The sequence below is a fragment of the Mesoplodon bidens genome, assembly GCF_964165515.1.
Source record: "Mesoplodon bidens genome assembly, chromosome: 5".
NCBI lineage: Eukaryota > Metazoa > Chordata > Mammalia > Artiodactyla > Ziphiidae > Mesoplodon > Mesoplodon bidens.
In genome coordinates, this window is record NC_138161.1 from 55,453,136 (window position 1) to 55,471,520 (window position 18,385).

The 18,385-nt window shown below is 44.4% G+C and overlaps 1 long non-coding RNA gene across 2 annotated transcripts in view; it reads right to left on the minus strand.

Moving 5' to 3' along the window:
• Positions 1 to 7,641: 7,641 nt before the first annotated feature.
• Positions 7,642 to 18,385, minus strand: part of LOC308618212 — a 37,624-nt gene continuing 26,880 nt past the window's right edge. The window contains exons 1-3 of one of the 2 annotated variants that reach the window (XR_014015976.1): positions 14,045 to 14,087; positions 11,200 to 11,851; positions 7,642 to 10,983 (exon numbers count right to left, since the gene is read on the minus strand). This is a non-coding gene — a long non-coding RNA (uncharacterized lncRNA). Of the gene's footprint in view, positions 10,984 to 11,199; positions 11,852 to 14,044; positions 14,088 to 18,385 lie in introns of those variants that run through there. The other variant, XR_014015975.1, reaches the window with a different exon arrangement.

Below are 18,385 nucleotides of genomic sequence, written 5' to 3' on the forward strand. Positions count from 1 at the left end.
AAGAAAGGACACAGAGACAGCAGAAGGTGAGAAAGGAATAGAAGGGAGAAACTGAAAGGTAGAGAATAGCCCAATGAGATAAATGCAAGAGCACTAGGGTGGGACTCCAAGACCTCCTGCTGCTAAGGTCACGAGGATTCACCTTCAGCTCCTGGGGCAGCTGCTGTTCCTGCTCTTGGTTTGGTTTCTCCCGGCAATCTTTAGTAGCATGAGTGAGTCTTTGTTCCTTGCATTCAAAGGAGTTTGACTACAAAGCATTGTTATCTTCCATGTTGCTATTGAGCAGCAAAAAGAGAAAGCAGAAGTCCTTTCCTGAGAGGATGGATCGTATTATATTTCATAGGCACGCAAGTAGAAAGTAGTGGAGTCAACACACGTGCACAGACTTTTCTAAAATTGGTGCTGAGGTCAGTTTATCACACTATGGCATTTTAATAACATGCTCCCAAATCCTTTGACATTCCTTCCATTAAGAGGTGGTGTCTATGTCCCCTGCTCTTGAATATGAGTGGGAACTTTTGACAGCTCCAACCAAAGAAGAGTAGCAGAAGTAATGCTGCATGATTCTTGAGACTGGTTTAGAAAAGATTATGCAACTTCTATTTGGTTTTTTGAGAATGCTTTTGGACCCCAGGCACCATGCTGTGAGGAAGCCCAACCTGGTCCGTATGGAGAGACTCTCTGGAAAGATCCTGAGACAAGGCGGGGGGACAGTGTGGGGGAAATGTATTGCCAGCTCTCAGCTGTTCCAGTTTTCTTCTTTCTCACTGGTCTCCACTCCTTCCCCCACGCCCCCATTATTCTAACTTCAAACACTGTTTGACTGCAATACCTGAGAGATCCAAGTCAGAGCCACCCAGCTGAGAACTTTCTAGATTCCTGCCCCACAAAACAATGAATAAAATAATTATTGTTTTTATGAATAAATAATTTATAAATAATTAAGTTTTGAACATAGTAATAAACATTTGGTTAGAGTATTATTACCAAATGTGTAAGAGGCTACACCCAAAATCTGAGAGGCCTACCAGCCATTGTACTTCCTCCGTAGGGGTAGAAGGGGCTATTTATGATCTTTGTTCTTTACCTTGAAGGGGATGTACCTGGAAGATTTCATTACTATGGTAGGTCCCCGACTCTTCTTTAGAGGTATCTTCCGCCTTCTGGAGTTCATGTGTCTTACCAAGGCCTCCAAAATACTTGGCACTTCTTGCTTATCTGATCTGAGTAACATGATGTCATCAGTAAAGTGAAGAAATGTATGGGTTCTTGGAATGCCCAGTCAGGTCACTATATTATGAGAGGGAGAGAGTTAACATGGCCCTGGGGCAAGATCGTAAGTCTGGACCATTGTTTATCCCATATGCAGATCAATGATTGCAAACAGTGTATTAGATACCAGGCTAATCTGCTCTAGCAAAGAAACCGTTTTTGGTACAACAGCTACAGCTGGGGCTACTACGTGACTGAGCTTGTGGTAGTCCACTGTCATATCACAGGGTCCATCTGGCTTCTGTAGGTGCCAGACTGGTGAATTAAATGTGGATGGGGCAGTAATTGCCCACTCTGCAACCTTTAGGTCTTCAGACATGACACTAATCTATTCCCAAAGGATGCAATGTTGGTTTTGATTTACTATCTTGTCCATGGTGGGAGGGACAGTATCAGAGGCTTCCACTTGGTCTTTCCCATTATGAGAATTCTTAACTCACAGGTCACGGAACCAATATAGAGATTCTGTTAACCTCATATTCTAATTATACACTCAGAGACTGGAGAAATAGCTGCTGGTTAGGTCCATACACTTAGCTGACCTACTGTGAGCCAGGAACCAATGTCAACACACAGTTCTTGAATGTTTGAGTATTGCCCTTTCCTCAGTTCATGGTTCCCAAAGTAGATGGTTGTAGATCCCTCTGGAGAAGGACTGGGAGAATCATTATGATAGCATTTGATCTTGCAGTGTCCTTCACTCATGAAACCCACCCTTGCTTTCAGTCAGAGGTCTTTGGGTTGAAAACTGAATCAGGTCCAGAAACTTAGTAAGGGATTGTGACATTTTATTGTAGCAGTAGCCCTTAGCCTTTGTTTCTTTTTGTTACACAGATTGAGAAATAACCTTGTACCCCGCTCAGTCTTGACCCTGGAGATGCTGTGTTCCATTAACTATCTCCACAGCGCTCTGTGAGTCATGCCACTCCCCACTCCCCAACCTTGCACTCTTTACAATAATTGAGCTCACTTTGCTTTTCATGGCTAAGTGCTACCACCTGGCCTCTATTTTTTCCGAAGTCTACAAGCACTGTGCTATTTGAGAGCCAATTTTGCAACAGCAACGTCCAAAATCAGTCCTATTCTACAGAGGTTAACCACCACCGAGATTCTTAACAATGCCGGTGTCCCCTGCACATCCCATACTCTTTGGTAAATGGAATGTCCTCTGAACTCTCTCACAGAACATAATAAGCTAACAGGTTTTCTGACATTGCATAATGTAGCCAGTGCAATATGCCCACTTTCCTATCCCTTCAATACCTTCCTCCTTCATTTGCCCCAACAATGTTGGCGTGTTTCCCAAAGTTCTTGCCATGATCTGGAATCCTGCATCAAGGGTTAGTACTCCAAGAGCTATAAACTATCCTTTATCCAACTTTATATTCCATCCCCTTTAATCCAGCACCTCCAAGAATCCAGTCCATTTGTATTCTGCTGGCTCTTGACAGTAAAATTTGGTTACATCTTTCAGCTCCTTAGGTGTATAATCTCTTTTCTTGCTTTGCAACTCCTGCATTCCCCCAGCTGGGTTATGTTGTGACTTGACCCTAAATTATTCTTCTGGTGATTACAAAGGGCTGTGTGGTAGATTATGGGGGTGGGTGCACGTTGCTTTGCAAGGTAGAAGCTTCTGTCTCGTCTTCAAGTAAGGAGGAAGAACTAGCCTTTAACAAGAAGGAATGGGCCTTTTTTCTTGGCCCAGAGAGTCTAGCAGAATATGAAGATTTAGATTCCTCATCATAACCCTTAGGGTCCCAATCCTTCCCAAACAGGGCCACAATCTTAGTGTAGGTGAACTGTCAAGGTGAAATATCAACCTTCATGGAGCTCTGCTACTTTTATACTTAAATCCTGGCCTTGATCTTCAGATTTTTCTGCCTGCCTACTGCAGGAGATGAGAGTCCCTTTAAATACTGACAAGTAGGCCCCCTTCTGGCTTTCATACTTTGCTTATGTTGATGGTTAGTTGCCTTCTTTGACATTCTTTAATGCAGGGATGGCTCTTAGCAACAGTCATTCAGTTTCACAGTCCTTACAATTACCATTTACCACAAAACTCTCCAATGCTCTTTGCTAGAACAATTTCCTTCCACTGGTATTCCATCCTAGTTTGCCACTGGTAAAAGTTTTAATAATCGTACTGCAAGTACATGCCAAGGGCTATTAATGCTTCATCTCCCACCAGCAATGGAGTCATCATTGCCAGCTGGCTGAAGTCTGTTTTTTTGGGCCCCTTCTGGTACTATATGGCAGGTCAGGTTCTCTAGGAAACAGACTCTGAAATTCTTAGAACTGGGTGCAGGAGGTTTATTGAGAGAGTGTTCTCAGGAGGTGACGAGAGAAAAAGGTTGGACCTAGGGAGAAATTGAACTGTTGTGGAATTACAACAAAGGCCTCAATCAATCTTAAGAAGAGCTCTGGACCATCATTTTGTTCTCCAGGGTTGTCATGCCCTGAGGTGGGGTGTTGGACCTTCATAAACCACACCCATTCTCCCCAAGTCAAACATCCCGACACAGGGTAAGGAGGGTGACCTTGGTGGGTGCAGCTGTCTTTGGATGTTGCCAATTCTTGGAGCGGAGCTCAGCTGAGAGTTCCCAGAATCTGGGGGAATGAGAGTGTTGGTCCTGAAAGAAGGATCTGGTTGGTATACCACAACATCCATTATATCCCACACAATGATGTTAAAAACAAGACAACAGGCCCAGAATGGAGTCACTTATGCTAAGCTCCATGTCACCAAACCAAGACTTAATTTAATTACAGCTTCAGCTCTCCCAGAATTGGAATCTTAAACCAATCAGTCAGGAATTGCCTGATCAGCACTAGTTAGGTCATCTGCCTGGTAGACCCCTGCCATCCCCTAAAGGAAAGTAACCTTGCAATAACCAACCTGCTTTTTTGCCTAGTGTAAATTCCTTGTATCTTCTCCCTTCTGCCTATAAAAGTCTTTCATTTTGTACAGCTCCATGGAGTTCTTTTCTATCTGCTAGATTGGTTGCTGCTTCATTTAAGACTCATTGAATAAAGCCAATAAAATCTTTAAAATTTACTTAGTTGAATTTCGTTTCTTAACAATGATAATGATTTTCCATCTATGCATTAGGACCTACCAAGTATTCCTGATAGATTGACTGCGGACCCAACTCTGGACATAGCGGAGCAACAGCATGGGTGGAATTAGAGTCAGACACTGAGCGATAAATGCTGTTCCAGTAAGAATTCCAGGTCCTGACTTCCCAGCTTTCCTTAGGTAATTCTGTGCATTTGGCCTTACAATCCCTTAGCACAGAGAAGTGATCTTGGAAAGGACATTCTGTTCCAGGCTTTCCACAGGTTCTCACATCAGATTAGATGTGTTGCACAAGTCCAAATAGTCTGTGAAGTAAAGGAAAGGGTACCTGTGAGATTGTAATCTATTAATATAATAAGAAATATGTATGCCACTGTTCCTGGCAGAGAGCTCCTAGAACCCTTGGAATTTCCTAAGTAATGAAAGCAACAAAGTGTCTTTTGTTACATTAATGAGGTAACTTTTGGAAAGTCCCTAGGTAACCAAAGGACAGTAATGATTACAGGGTTGGAACTTTCAGTCCCAACCCCCAGGCCAGGGAAGGGAGAGGGCTGGAGATTGAGTTCAGTCACCAACGAACAATGATTTAATCAACCGTGTGTATGTAATAAAGCCTCCATGAAAACCCAGAAAGATGGGATTTGGGGAGCTACCAGGTTGGTGAACACGTGGAGATTCAGGGAGACTGGCACCCTTGGAGATGGCATGGAAGCTGCTTGCCTCTTCCCCATACCTTGCCCTATGCATATCTTCCACTGGACTGTTTCTGAATTATATCCTTTTATAATAAACCAGTAATTTTGTAAGTAAAATATTTCTCTGAGTTCTGTGAGCTGCTCTAGCAAATTAGTTGAACCCAAGGAGGGGAATTATTGGAACCTCTGAGCAATAGCACGGGTGACAACCTGGACTTTTGAGCGGCCTCTGAAGTGGGAGGAGGGGCAGTCTTGCAGGACAACCCTTAACTTGTGGGATCTGATGCTACCTCCAGGTAGATCGTGTCAGAACTGAGTTGTTTGGTGGTGTGGACAAAAACATATCAGAGTACCAAAGCAACAAGGTCTGGACTTTTAACATCATTTGGGCCATAGTCAAAAGATAGCAGCAAGGGAAAATCTACTGCTCTTGGAACCAGAAAATATAATGAAATTTAGACTCTAGTTCCAGCTTTGCCATTCATTAGCTAAATTATTTGGGGAAAAATCACTTAACCTCTCTACATTTCAATTTTTTCAACAGTAAAATGAGTATAATATGACCAAATTGTGTTATGCTCATTTTACAGGTGGTTTTAAGAACCAGAGGGGCAATGTTTGTAAATACAAAGTGCTGTTATTGTTTTGGTTAAAGGGGAATTTCTTTAAGGATTGTAGCAAGGGTTCTAAATTAACTTTATTTTTCTACTTCACTAGCTTTACGTCACGAATGGGCAAATTTTTCCAAATTATACTTACTATTTTACCTGAAAATTGTTGTTTTTGCCTCTCTATAGGATTCTAAAGATAAACCCAAAAGAAACCTTGCCAGGTGTGAGCCACTGGCCATCACTCTAGGATGCTTTGGTTTGGAAACCTCCCCTTGATGGTAGAGGAAGGACCAGTTTCAAACAAACCACTTAATAAATTGTTAATAAAATGAAAAAGCCCCTTTCCACAATAGCAACCAGAAGCAAAACCACGAACACTGTACACTGAGTTTCCCAGGACAGCAATGCTCGGAAAGAGAGAGAGAAAAGGAAGACGGGGGGAATGATAATAATACTTTATGTTTATACAGATTTTTCCCTCCATTGGTTTCCAAGCATTTGGCAAACTTTAATTGGCTAATCCTCACACATCCATTTAAGGTTAAGTAGGCAGCAGGTATTATCCCTGATTTTCAAATGGAGGAATAAATGTACAAAGAGATTAAGTGCCTCCGGATTCCCAATCCACAGCCCAAACTCCAAGATTGCACTGTGCAGAATTGTTTGGGTCTTTTGTTGATCTCTCTGAAGCACAATCCTTCACAATTCATTTTCCCAAAGACAAAAGATATGGTATCTTTTTTCCTCTATAGCATTTGCTTTGGGGCAAAGGCAAAGATACATATTTTCAGGCGTGACAAACTTTTTTACAGTTAAGTAAACTCAATGTGGGCAGAAAAGAAGTCTTTGGTGTGTGTGTGTGTGTTTAATTTCCAAAAAGACATTGATGTTCTTTTCTGGGGCCGAACACTCTTTGAGTCCAACAGTGAGGCAGAACTTGCAAACAAAACCCTTCCTATTCACTTCAAACTGTAGTATCTTTGCTAAACGTTCTTCGGAAAATTCCCAGCTTTGTTTAACAGATTACCAAGGCGTCTCTTCAAACTATCCAGCTGACCCTCATTCATCTAGTATCTTCGAGGTTGCCAGGAGAAACAGACTGTCCTCACCAGATTAAAGCTTGCTGTGGGATATAAAACAATTCTGCACACAAAAAAATACTCTGATGAGAAGTGGAAAAAGCCTTTAGGTATATAAGCAGGCAGAAAATCTGTGAGTCAGGATGAACAGAATTATTTCACTTTAACGGGACTCACAAAACATTGCCCATTTAGGGCCCAGTCATTATGTGGAGAAAATGAAATTTTCATCCAGATTCCTTTCAGCTCTGAGACGCATTCAGGGCCTCATGCCAGGGGCTTCATCAGAGTCCTGATGAGGCCCTTCGGTTCAAGGCCCACGGCACCTATGACGCTAGTACGCACCCTCGAGGAATAAAAACCTGAGTTTCTTCCAGTGAAAGTGCAGAAGAAGAAAGAAGGTGGGGATTTCTTGGGGAGGGAGCAGAGAAGAAAAGGCAAATTGTTAACAAACAATTTGTACCACAGCAAATTGATAATAATCCCCAAGTCTTGTACTGAAGTCAAACCATGTCCAGTTTCTGGTGTGAGTATGAACGTGTTCTGTTAAAAGATAAACTGAGGCATATTAAACATTTTAAGAGCTTATTTGAGCATTTATCCATTCCAGTGGATATGGGGCACTGCCAAACCTGATGAGGTCAAGGGAAAGACTTATACAGGGAAAGTGAGGAAGCAAAGAACGGAAATGGTTTGATTTAAAGCCTACTTGGGGCTTCCCTGGTGGCGCAGTGGTTGAGAATCTGCCTGCTAATGCAGGGGACACGGGTTCGAGCCCTAGTCTGGGAGGCTCCCACATGCCGCGGAGCAACTAGGCCCGTGAGCCATGGCCACTGAGCCTGCGCGTCTGGAGCCTGTGCTCCGCAACAAGAGAGGCCCGCGCACCGTGATGAAGAGTGGCCCCCGCTTGCCACAACTAGAGAAAGCCCTCGCACGGAAATGAAGACCCAACACAGCAAAAATAAATAAATTAATTAATAAAGCCTACTTGGCTCTTTGTGGCCGGTTGTCCTTAGCGTTTTGATTTGGTAACCCCGAGACATTTCCAGGCTTAGAGCTGGGTTTGCTTACGTGCGTGGAGGCATCAGAGTCCCTCAGTCTAATGGCCTCCTTGTCAACGGCAGGGAATTAAGAGCTCCCTGGACTTGGCCCCAGAAGTCCTGAGTTGGGGTCAAGCTCTGCTATTCACTATGTCTGTGACCTTGGGCAAGGTTTTGGATATTCACGGACTTCAGTTTCCTCATGTCAAACAAGGTAACCAGGGGATTGTTAGGTTCATTTCTAATGGTCTCTGAATGCCTAGTGGCCAAACAAACGACCACCCCTCCCCAACTCTGTCACTTCTTCCCTAGTGATCAGCTCTGGGCCTGAGATAAGACCAGGAGTCTTTCTAGTCGGGTTGCATTTTAGGGCCTCCTCTTCTTTCCCGAGTTGCTGCCCACAGCTGTCAACGTCTGTGTCTGAGGAAAGCGGAGGAAGCACCCTTGCGGGAGAGGGAGGACCACCCTGGCTGGTGGCCCACTCTCTCCAGCAGGCCCTTCACGTACAAACCTCATTCGCTCTTCAACCCTGAGAGGAAAATATCATTCAGATCACTTTACAGATTGGGAAACCGAATGGCAGAAGAGATAAAAGGACTTGTTGAGATCACGCAGTCGTAAATATAGAGTGAGGCCTGGCTGTGCAATTTGTGGGGCTGAGTGCAAAATGAAAACCCGGGGCCCCTTGGTCAAAAATTATTAAGAATTTCGAGACAGTGACGGCATTGACCCAAGTGTGGGCCCCGTCTAAGCTCAGGCCCTCGACTGCATAGACCATTAGCCAGGTCGAGTTGGAGGACAGACTTCTCTCTCTGGACTGTCCGCACTGTCTCCATTTGCCCCTCCAGACCTGCTCCAGACACTTCTCCACGTGCTCCGTGCCCAGGAGGCTGACCTCTAGGATGTAGCTGCTGCCTCCTGGTTGGTGTGGCCAATGGGGGGCACGGACAGGAGGCTGGAGGCCTGGACAGTGTGAGCTCCCTCCCCGCCAGGCAGCGGCTTGGCCGTTGCTGTGTTCTCCCCTCTCTCTCCAGCCTGGTGACGGATCTCATGGTCACAGCTCCTGTAGATTTAGCTAACAGTTCCCACCCTGCCCCTTCGGGCCTAGGTTTCCCCTGTGGCTCATCCCCATGTTCTCCTCCATCCCTCGCCACTGTCCACATCTTTGGAAATAGCCCTCTTTTAAAAAAGAGTGTCATCGGTTTCCTATGGGTTATCTGTTGGTTGACTTGCCCAACTCTCCCTTTTTCTTTTGGGAGCTGCAACCTGCTTTTTCTTGGAAGAACGGTCCTGCCGCCCAGGTACCCAGGGGTCATATGAGGCAAGCCTGGTCAATCAGAATCCCCCGACCTCTCTTGCCACAGTGACTGCCTCAGGAATGCGTGTGTCTCTTGGGGCCATTTCTGCTGGAATTGGTAGAGGGGGTGAGGAATTCTTTCCCTTCAGGAGTCAGAACGTTTTTTTTTTTGTGAAGGGCCAGATAGTAAATATTTTAGGCTTTGCAGCCCACATAGGGTCCTGTCTCATAGCCTTCTTTTTTGCTGTCTTACAACTCTTTAAAGATTTAAAACCATTCCTAGCTTGCCTTGTGTGGAGTTGGGGGTGTGCAAAAATAGGCCACCAGGCCAATGATTTGCTGACCCCTTAGGGTCATACAAGGGAAAAACAAGTCAAAGAGCTCCTTGCAACCATCATCTCTAGTGGCAAAGAGGAAGCCAGCCTGAGTGTATGTACACACACACACACACACACACACACACACCAAGGAGAGAAATTCCTGGAAGCATTACATCATCTCCCATTAGAGCTCCCAACACCCTGGTTCTCAACTCTCTCTTCTACCTGTGAGCCACCCAGCACTCTTCCCAGTTACTAAGCTAACCTGAGCTGGTGTGAGTTGGGTTTCTATTACCAGCAAACGACCAACCCCCGGCTGACATATCTTCAGAACCCACAGCCAGCCCCTTCCTTGATTCCACTGGTCTCAGACCAATTCCCATGCAGCCCACGAATTGCACAGCTCTTGGCCAAGAGTATGGGTTGAAGGCCACTCCTGCTGAAAGTTTCACACAGTGGACATAAACATCTTTTCAGGATAGAAAATGGGAAGAATAGGAAATTTTAACCAAACATGAGTGAGATCTCTGTTTGCACACACGTTCAGAGTCACAGCTCACAGTCCAGGCAACACTGTTGATTCTAAACAGGGTCTCCAAGGTGTCACAGATGGTCGGCAGAGGCCTTGGACCGGGAACTTGGGTTTTAGGAGCAGCAGCTGCCTCTGCCTCTAATTCAGTGGGTCCTGATGGAGAGTTGCTGCAACGATGCATTGTGAGTCACATTCAAAAACTGCCGTTGCAAAAGGCTCAGTGTCCTGCATGTGCAGATGCAAGAAAGGGGCACTTAATAGGCAGAATCTGTGACATTCACTGAAGCGGAGGCCAGGTGGCCGCACGGACCAGCTCCATCTGTGCAGCGACTGACCTCCAGAAGCCAGGTGGGAAGGGGACAGATTCCCATGGTGTGTCTGGTAGGGACTCTTTTTTTTTTTCCTTAAAAGAAACGTTTTGACAGAGAAGTGTATAAAAAGCTACCATACAGCCTCATCCATGACTCAGCTGGGGAGGTGGACTGTTTTGAAATAATTCTCCACCCTTTCCAGGAAGAAGAAAGCAAAATGGTTATGAAATGGGAGCTAAATATGGTGACGGTCAATCTCAGCGTCAAAAACCTGTCCCACTGACCCCATTAAGTCAGTTCATATTTGATTTGACCACGTGTCCAGATGTGGGTTGTAGGAAGACTGTTCGCCACAGGAGAACACTCGGAGAGACTGTCCTTCTGAATAAAGCAGAGTGGGTGTGTTGGCCCTTTCAGGGAGGCAGGAAGTTTGACCACTAGACCTCAGGGCCTCTCAGACTGTTCACGTGGGAACCTCCTGGGATCTTGAGAAAACACAGATTCTGATTCCATCGTTCTAGAGTGGGGCCTGAGAGTCTGCATTTCTAATAAGCTCCCAGGTGATGAAGATGAACCAACCTACGGATGCACTGTGAGTAGCAAGGGACAAGAGGACAACAGTGCCTTAGTGCTGGTGACATTTGGCCTCTAATACTTGTTCATAATAATAGGTAACAATGCACTGAATGCTAACGATGAGAAAGAAGTCACAACACTAGTAAGGAACGTTGCTAAAAACTGCCTGTGGGGCTTCCCTGGTGGCGCAGAGGTTGAGAGTCCGCCTGCCGATGCAGGGGACACCGGTTCGTGCCCCGGTCCGGGAGGATCCCACATGCCGCGGAGCGGCTGGGCCCGTGAGCCATGGCCGCTGAGCCTGCGCGTCCGGAGCCTGTGCTCCGCAACGGGAGAGGCCACAACAGTGAGAGGCCCGCGTACCGCAAAAAAAAAAAAAAACTGCCTGTGAACCCCATGCTCTTTCCACTGCTCCAGCCTGGCTCACTGCATGGTAGAGGCGAATGGGGGAACTCCAGCCCTCACAGCCCAACACGAGGTCCTGACCCCTAGCAGCCCAGGTGCAGGACCTGGCTTACTTGCCAAGCAGAACCTTCTGGATGGAGGCTTGGCCTCGTTCAGTGAAAAGCAGTCCAGGACTTAAAAGAAATACATTTGGCATTTCCAGACCCTGGGATGAACAGGCTAGTCTTTCTGTTCAGCCAATCTGCCTGATTGGGCAGAAATGGACGACCTGGATGAATGAAAGTAGGAGAACATCTATCTGATTGAAAAACTATTGATGCTATACAAAATACAGTAAGTAGTAAGATGAACTGCTCCTCCAGGGCAGATGTGGGATGTTTCCCCATAGCTCACAGCACTCCCTGGTGTCTCCTGAAATCCCCAGAAGATAGATCCTCAGGACGTGGTGCTGACTCCTGCCTTTGCTTCCTCAACTGACAGTTAGTAAAACATGGGCCTGCGATGAACAAATCCTCCAGAGAGGAACCGTATATTTCAAGCATTTTTTTGTCTCTGAAAAGAAGCCTGGAGTCCAGAAACTTCTGTGATGTATGTTTATCATCTCAGTCTTTGTGCTGATTGGACCTGGGTGACTGTGGACCTGCATGATTGGGAAGAAACACAATCAGCTTTTCAGACTGTCTACACCTGGAAAGCTGCACAAAAGAATTTTTTCTCTTTGGCTTCCTTTCTGAACCATTTTTGTTGTAGAGCTCCAGGCAGAAGCAGCTCTGAGCGAAACTGGGCACAAGGGAAATTTCTCTCTGACATTTTCCCACCTTTTCCATCTGGATCCTCTCTTCCTGCCCTCCACTCCCTCCAGCCTCCTCCACTTCCAATACTGAATTCCAACCACAGGCACAGGGTGAGTATAATATTTGCAGAGGAGGGAGGAAGTGGGAACAACCACTTGGATATTGTAGTGATCCGTATTTATTTTCTACATTGATGAAAAAATAGTCATTTTTTAAGTTGTCACATAACAAATAGAATCATGACTTATGTTTTATAATTTATGTAACTGATTTTATGTACTTTTAATTTTTTATCAGATTTCTGACAGTTAAAAATCATTTCCCCTTCTAGAAAGATGAAGGAGCACGTTTCCCCCTCTGCCCAGCTGCAGCCATCTGGGAGCATAGCGTTCCACATTGTTCTTCCTGTGCAGTGTTGAAATAAGTTCCTTGACCCAAGATGGAGCTGCTTCTGCCCAGAGAGCCATGTCAGCAAATCAAAACTTAGACAACTTTTGTGTCCCTGGAAATGTTCCACTTGATCAGAAAGGTGGTTCCCCAAACACGAAGCCAACTCTGGGGTCTCTACTTACTTCCTTGTTCCTTCTTCAGCCTACAAAAGCTTCCTGCGTTCCACCCCATTTTGACGTTCTCCAAAAGGAGACTGTTCACTTCATGAAGTGTCAAATAAAGTTTGTTTGTATCACCTAAGTTGTCTTCTCTGGTCTTTTTTTTTTTTTGCGGTACGCGGGCCTCTCACTGTTGTGGCCTCTCCCGTTGCGGAGCACAGGCTCCGGACACGCAGGCTCAGCGGCCATGGCTCACGGGCCTAGCCGCTCCGCGGCATGTGGGATCTTCCCGGACCGGGGCATGAACCCGCGTCCCCTGCATCGGCAGGCAGACTCTCAACCACTGCACCACCAGGGAAGACCATCTGGTCATTTTTAACAGTAGTAATCAGTTACTTGTAACTATTAACTGGTGAAAACTCAGGTTGTGTACAAGGACCTATTGTATAGCACAGGGAACTCTGCTCAATGTTATGTGGCAGCCTGTATGGGAAGGGAGTCAGGGAAGAATGAATACATGTATATGCATGGCTGAGTTGCTTTACTGTGCACCTGAAACTATCACACATTGTTAATCGGCTATACTCCAATATAAAATAAAAAATTAAAGAAAAAAAGCTATTGCAAAAAGAAAGAAAACTCAGGTGGTATGGATCCCAAAGACTATAAGGCCTGTGGGGATGGAGGACTACCTGGTAAGAGGCCTTGAAAAAGAGTCAAGTGAGAAACAAGATGGCCCCAGGACACTTGTATGGGCCAATGTAGGAGATCACTGAGGAAGTCTGGAGACCAAAAGCCCTGATATTTTGGAGAGTAGTTGAGACTGCCTTCTCTTAAGGCAGAGAGATTTATCTGTGATGAATGTAATTACTCAACAGCAAACTCTTATTGCAATAGCAAATAACTGGAAATAATTATCAATAGTGGGAGGAGCTTGTAAAAATATTTATGGAACTAGTAAATAAAACATGGAACTGCCATACAATGAAGCCATTAAAATAATGAGTTAGAACTACATGTGCTATTAGACAAAGGTCTCTAAGCATATTGTAAATGGGGAAAAATAAGAAATGCATCATTTACTCCTGTTTGTTTTTGAAAAATAAATATATCACTAGATATACACATAAAATTTCTGGAGTAATACATAAAATATTAATAAATGTTCTTATTGGTAAGAGAAACTGGTGTCTTCAATATATACTCTTTTATAATATTTTTGTTATTATTAATATTAGTTAACATTTATTGAGTACTTGCCCTATGCCAGGCCGTGTTCTAAGTGCTAGGTATGTATCATCTCATTTAATCATCCAAATACCTGTAGGACAGATTTTATTATCTTTAGTTTACCTTTGTATAAAATGAGGCACAGAGATGTCAAGTAACTTGCCCAAAGTCACACAGCTAGTAGGTGGCAGAGCTGGAACTTGAGATCAACCTCTTTATCACTTGCATTTCATCAATATTCAATAGTGCCGCTATTATTACCTTCAATTTCCAGAGAGGCCACAGCAGTGAGAGGCCCGCATACCGAAAAAAAAAATACCATATGATCTTACTTATATGTAGAATTTAAAACAACAACAACCACAAAAACCCAAGCTCATAGATACAGAGAATGGATTGGTGGCTCCCAGAGGCACGAGGTGGAGGGGCTGGGAGAAATGGGTGTAGGGGGTCAAAAGTTATAAACTTCTAGTTTTAAAATAAATAAGTCCCAGGGATGTGGTGACTATAGGTAATAATACTGTATTGCATATTTGAAATTTGCTTGAGAGAGAAAATCTTAAAAGTCGTCATCACAAGGAAAAAGATTTCATTGTAACTATGCATAGTGACAGGTATTAACTAGATTTATTATGGTGACCATTTTGCCATATATACAAATATCAAACTATTATATTGTATACCTGAAACTAATATAATGTTATATGTCAATTATACCTCAATTTAAAAAAAAACACTTAAAATAATAATAAAGAGAATATTTGTATAAGGAGACATTCTGGGATACTGAAACTTAGCAACATCTCCCTCCCTAGAGATACTTCAAGGTGGAAAAGATAAAGACCTCCTCTTCCTGTATCCAAAGAAGAGTAGCTTAAATTCCAGATTACAGTTAGGTTTTTTCTCTTTCCTGAGGAGATGATATGCAGGCCACCAGTAGCCCTCTGGCGCAAAATCAGAGTTTCCTAACTGTGGGAATCTTCTCTAATAATGCTCCCCACTGTATGAGTAGCCCTCATTTAGCGCTCACTGCATAGCCCTGAGGGCAATATTGTCCAAACGTCATGCTGCTTTTACTGAGAGCAATCAATGGTCTTTGTCTCTGACACAGAAGTTTCTTTTTTTCCTGTGTATATGTATATATATACAAATAGTCACATGTTTGTATATAGATCTATTAGATTGATATATATTTATATAAAAATGTATATCATGGTACACATAAATAAAAGTGTGGCAGGCTAACTCGTTAGCTTGCAGGTAAAATAAAAGTCTCAGACTCTTCATAAATTCTGACTTAGTTTTATATGTAGATTCCTCTAAGGAAATCCTTTCCCATTTAGAAGGATTATCCTGGCCTGGGATCCATCCCATCTCTCCCTCAGCAAATAATGGGAATGGGGACGTTTAGGATTTTTCAGGGCGGATTTGGCATCCACGACCAAGGTTATTAGCGCTGCTCCTACAGGTATGGATTGTCTCCTCACTACTCAAGGTCATCCCATAGGTAACCACTGGATCAAATACAGTACACCTTCACAGGTAATAAGGCCTTAGGACAATCATTAGTATCGACAACAGAAAGTCCCAGAACTTACTGAGGAGGAGACCCTGTTTCCTGATGGCACCACTAACCCTGCACAGCTCACGCCCCCCCAGGAGTCTGAACACTTACCGTCCACCTCGAGCACCTTTGGAAATTCTTTGTTCCTCTTCCAGCTTCCAGACCAGGCCTCAGGGCCTGCAGATGTCACAGGAAGGACAGTTCCTTAGGCTCTACCACTTAATAGCCACCTCTTAGCTACACGAAGACCTGGCAGCTTTGTGAGTGTGCTGACACAGAAAAGCATCAGCGGCTTTAAAATGAGTGTGTGCTTATCCAGAAATACTTTCTAATTACTACCTGGCTTCCCCTCCCCACCTAGAACATTCTAACAGTCCCCAGCAACTCTCAGCGCTCACGGAGGCCCAAGCAAGTGAGGATAATTAAGCTCTATACACTTTACAGAAAAATCTACATCTGTTTATGTCTTCCCTGTCCGGACACTACTTCATGGAAGTTCCCCCAATTTTCAATACTTAAAAGGAAACAAACCAAAAGTAGGTAATGCTTTGCAGTAGGGCTTCATGTTTCTTTTTTCTTTCTTTTTCTTTTTTTTTTGCAGTACGCGGGCCTCTCACTGTTGTGGCCTCTCCCGTTGCGGAGCACAGGCTCCGGACGCGCAGGCTCAGCGGCCATGGCTCACGGGCCCAGCCGCTCCGCGGCATGTGGGATCCTCCCGGACCGGAGCACGAACCCGCGTCCCGTGTATCGGCAGGCGCGGACTCTTAAACACTGCGCCACCAGGGAAGGGAAGCCCTCAGGGCTTCATGTTTCTGATCAAGGATCCACTTTCCACTCACCCACGTTATTCCGGCCCCAAGCCTCCCCACCACATAGTTGCTCATCTCCATCCAGCGAAGCCAGTCTGGACCATGTACTGAGATGGTGGCCAGTATGGCAGATTCCAGACTTGCCTTTATGGAGACAGCAAAGCTGTTCTAATAATCACCTCCATACTTTCCTCCAGGATGAAATTCACATGATCCTCCCAGTTGTCTGCCCTGTCATTCATTAATACGAAAGATTTCGTGCTAATTCTCCTTCTTCCGTCCAGGAAGGAAAAAAAGAGCTCATCCAAGCCCTGTTGTGCAGTACCACCTGCCTATTTGTCCACAGCCAAGTAATGATGGATTTGGAGCTGGAGGGATGAATGGGAATTGTGTTTATTTTATGAGCTGCAGAAAGTTGGCTGGGGAACCCAGCGGGAGGCTTAGCTGGAAAAAAATGATTTGATCTTATGCTGTGTGTCTTCTCTTTAGAAAAATACATGGCATTATCCTTTCCCGAGGTTGGGAGAGAAAACAAGGAAGGCATGTTCTGCAAATACTGGGTTCAAGGTCTGAGTAGCTTAGGGTGTTAGGCTTTTCTCTGTTTTCAGGGATGCAACACTCAAGCCAAAGGCTGCCTGCTCAGACTAGGCAGTGGCAAAAGGAAGAATGGGCCACACGGGGCCTGGAGGGGCCCTGACAGAGGGTCCCTGGGCCAGTGCTCAGTGGCCTGGAGAGGATTCCACACTTTGGGTAATTTTTAGATGGCAGGAAGGAGCAGCTGTCCTCGAAAGCTGAGGCTTTTCCTCACGGCAATATTCTGGCATGTGTTCTCATGGAAGTTACCACAGTTATCTTAATGAGAATTTCGCTAAACAATTTAACACAGAACAGCTTTGGAGGATGTTATGAAGAAAAACACCACGTTGGAGTCTTCACTTTTAGTGTTGATTGATTGGCAGGAGACAGTTTCTGGGTTGCTTTCTTGCTAAAGCAGCTTCCCTAAGTTTCAGTTTGTACAAAGTCCAGGCTGACTTAGGTTTGGGAAGAGGGCTTTGGTGTGGGCATTTGAAGAAACATCTCACTGGCAATTCCTGGCTGAAAAGTTATTGGGGAGAAGAGAGAAGCAGAAGAAAAACGATATTAGTGAGGAAAGTTTCTTACTAGTGAAAAGAAATAGTGCCAGTGGAGTCAGAGCCAAGTAGGATTTTGTTCTTAGTGTAGCCATACCTATATGTCTCATTTCTCACTCTCTTTTTAGGTATTAATTAACTTATTAAGTAATTTGTAAAATTCTTTTCGACATATGATTGACATGTAACATTATATTGGTTTTAGGTGTGCCACATAGTGATTTGATATATGTATACAGTTGTCCCTCAGTATTTGTTGGAGATTGGTTCCAGGACCCCCCTTGGATACCCAAATCCATGGATGCTCAAGTCCCTTATATAAAATGGTGTAGTATTTGCATATAATCTAAGCACATCCTCCTGTACACTTTTAATCATCTCTAGATTACTTACAGTACCTAATACAATGTAAATGCTCTGCAAGTAGTTGTAATACAATGTAAATGCTATGTAAATAGTTGTATGGCCAATTCAAGTTTTGCTTTTTGGAACTTCCTGGAAATTTTTTTTTAATTAAAAGATTTTTCACCCGCAGTTGGTTGAATCCAGAGGTACGGAGCCCATGGGTAAGGGGGGTGGGCTGTATGTTGCAAAATGTTCAACACGATAAGTTTAATTAACATCCATCAACACACATAGTCACTACTTTTATTTTCTTGTGATGACAACTTTAAAGATTTACTCTCTTAGAAGCTTTCAAACGCACAGTACAGTATTGTTAACTATAGTCGCCATGCTGCATGTTATTACATCCCAGGACTTGTTTATCTTATAACTGGAAGTCTGTACCTTTTGACCCCCTTTTCAGATTTCCTCCACTCCCACCCTCAACAGCCTGCCTCTGGCAACACCCAGTCTGTTCTCTGTAACTACAAGCACATTTTTTTCTCCCTCTTTTTATGCCACATGAGAAGAGGCTGAGCATGATAAGGCAGGAGAATACAGAGGGAAGTTGTTTGGGAGCACTAGAAAGACAAAGTAAAGCTGTCCCTTTATATTGCTCCAACAGCCCAGGGAGTGGGTACCTGTTCACGCTGGCTGAGCCAAGGGCCCCTGCCTGCTAACCCATGCAGCGCCTTTGTTCAAATTAGAGAATGGC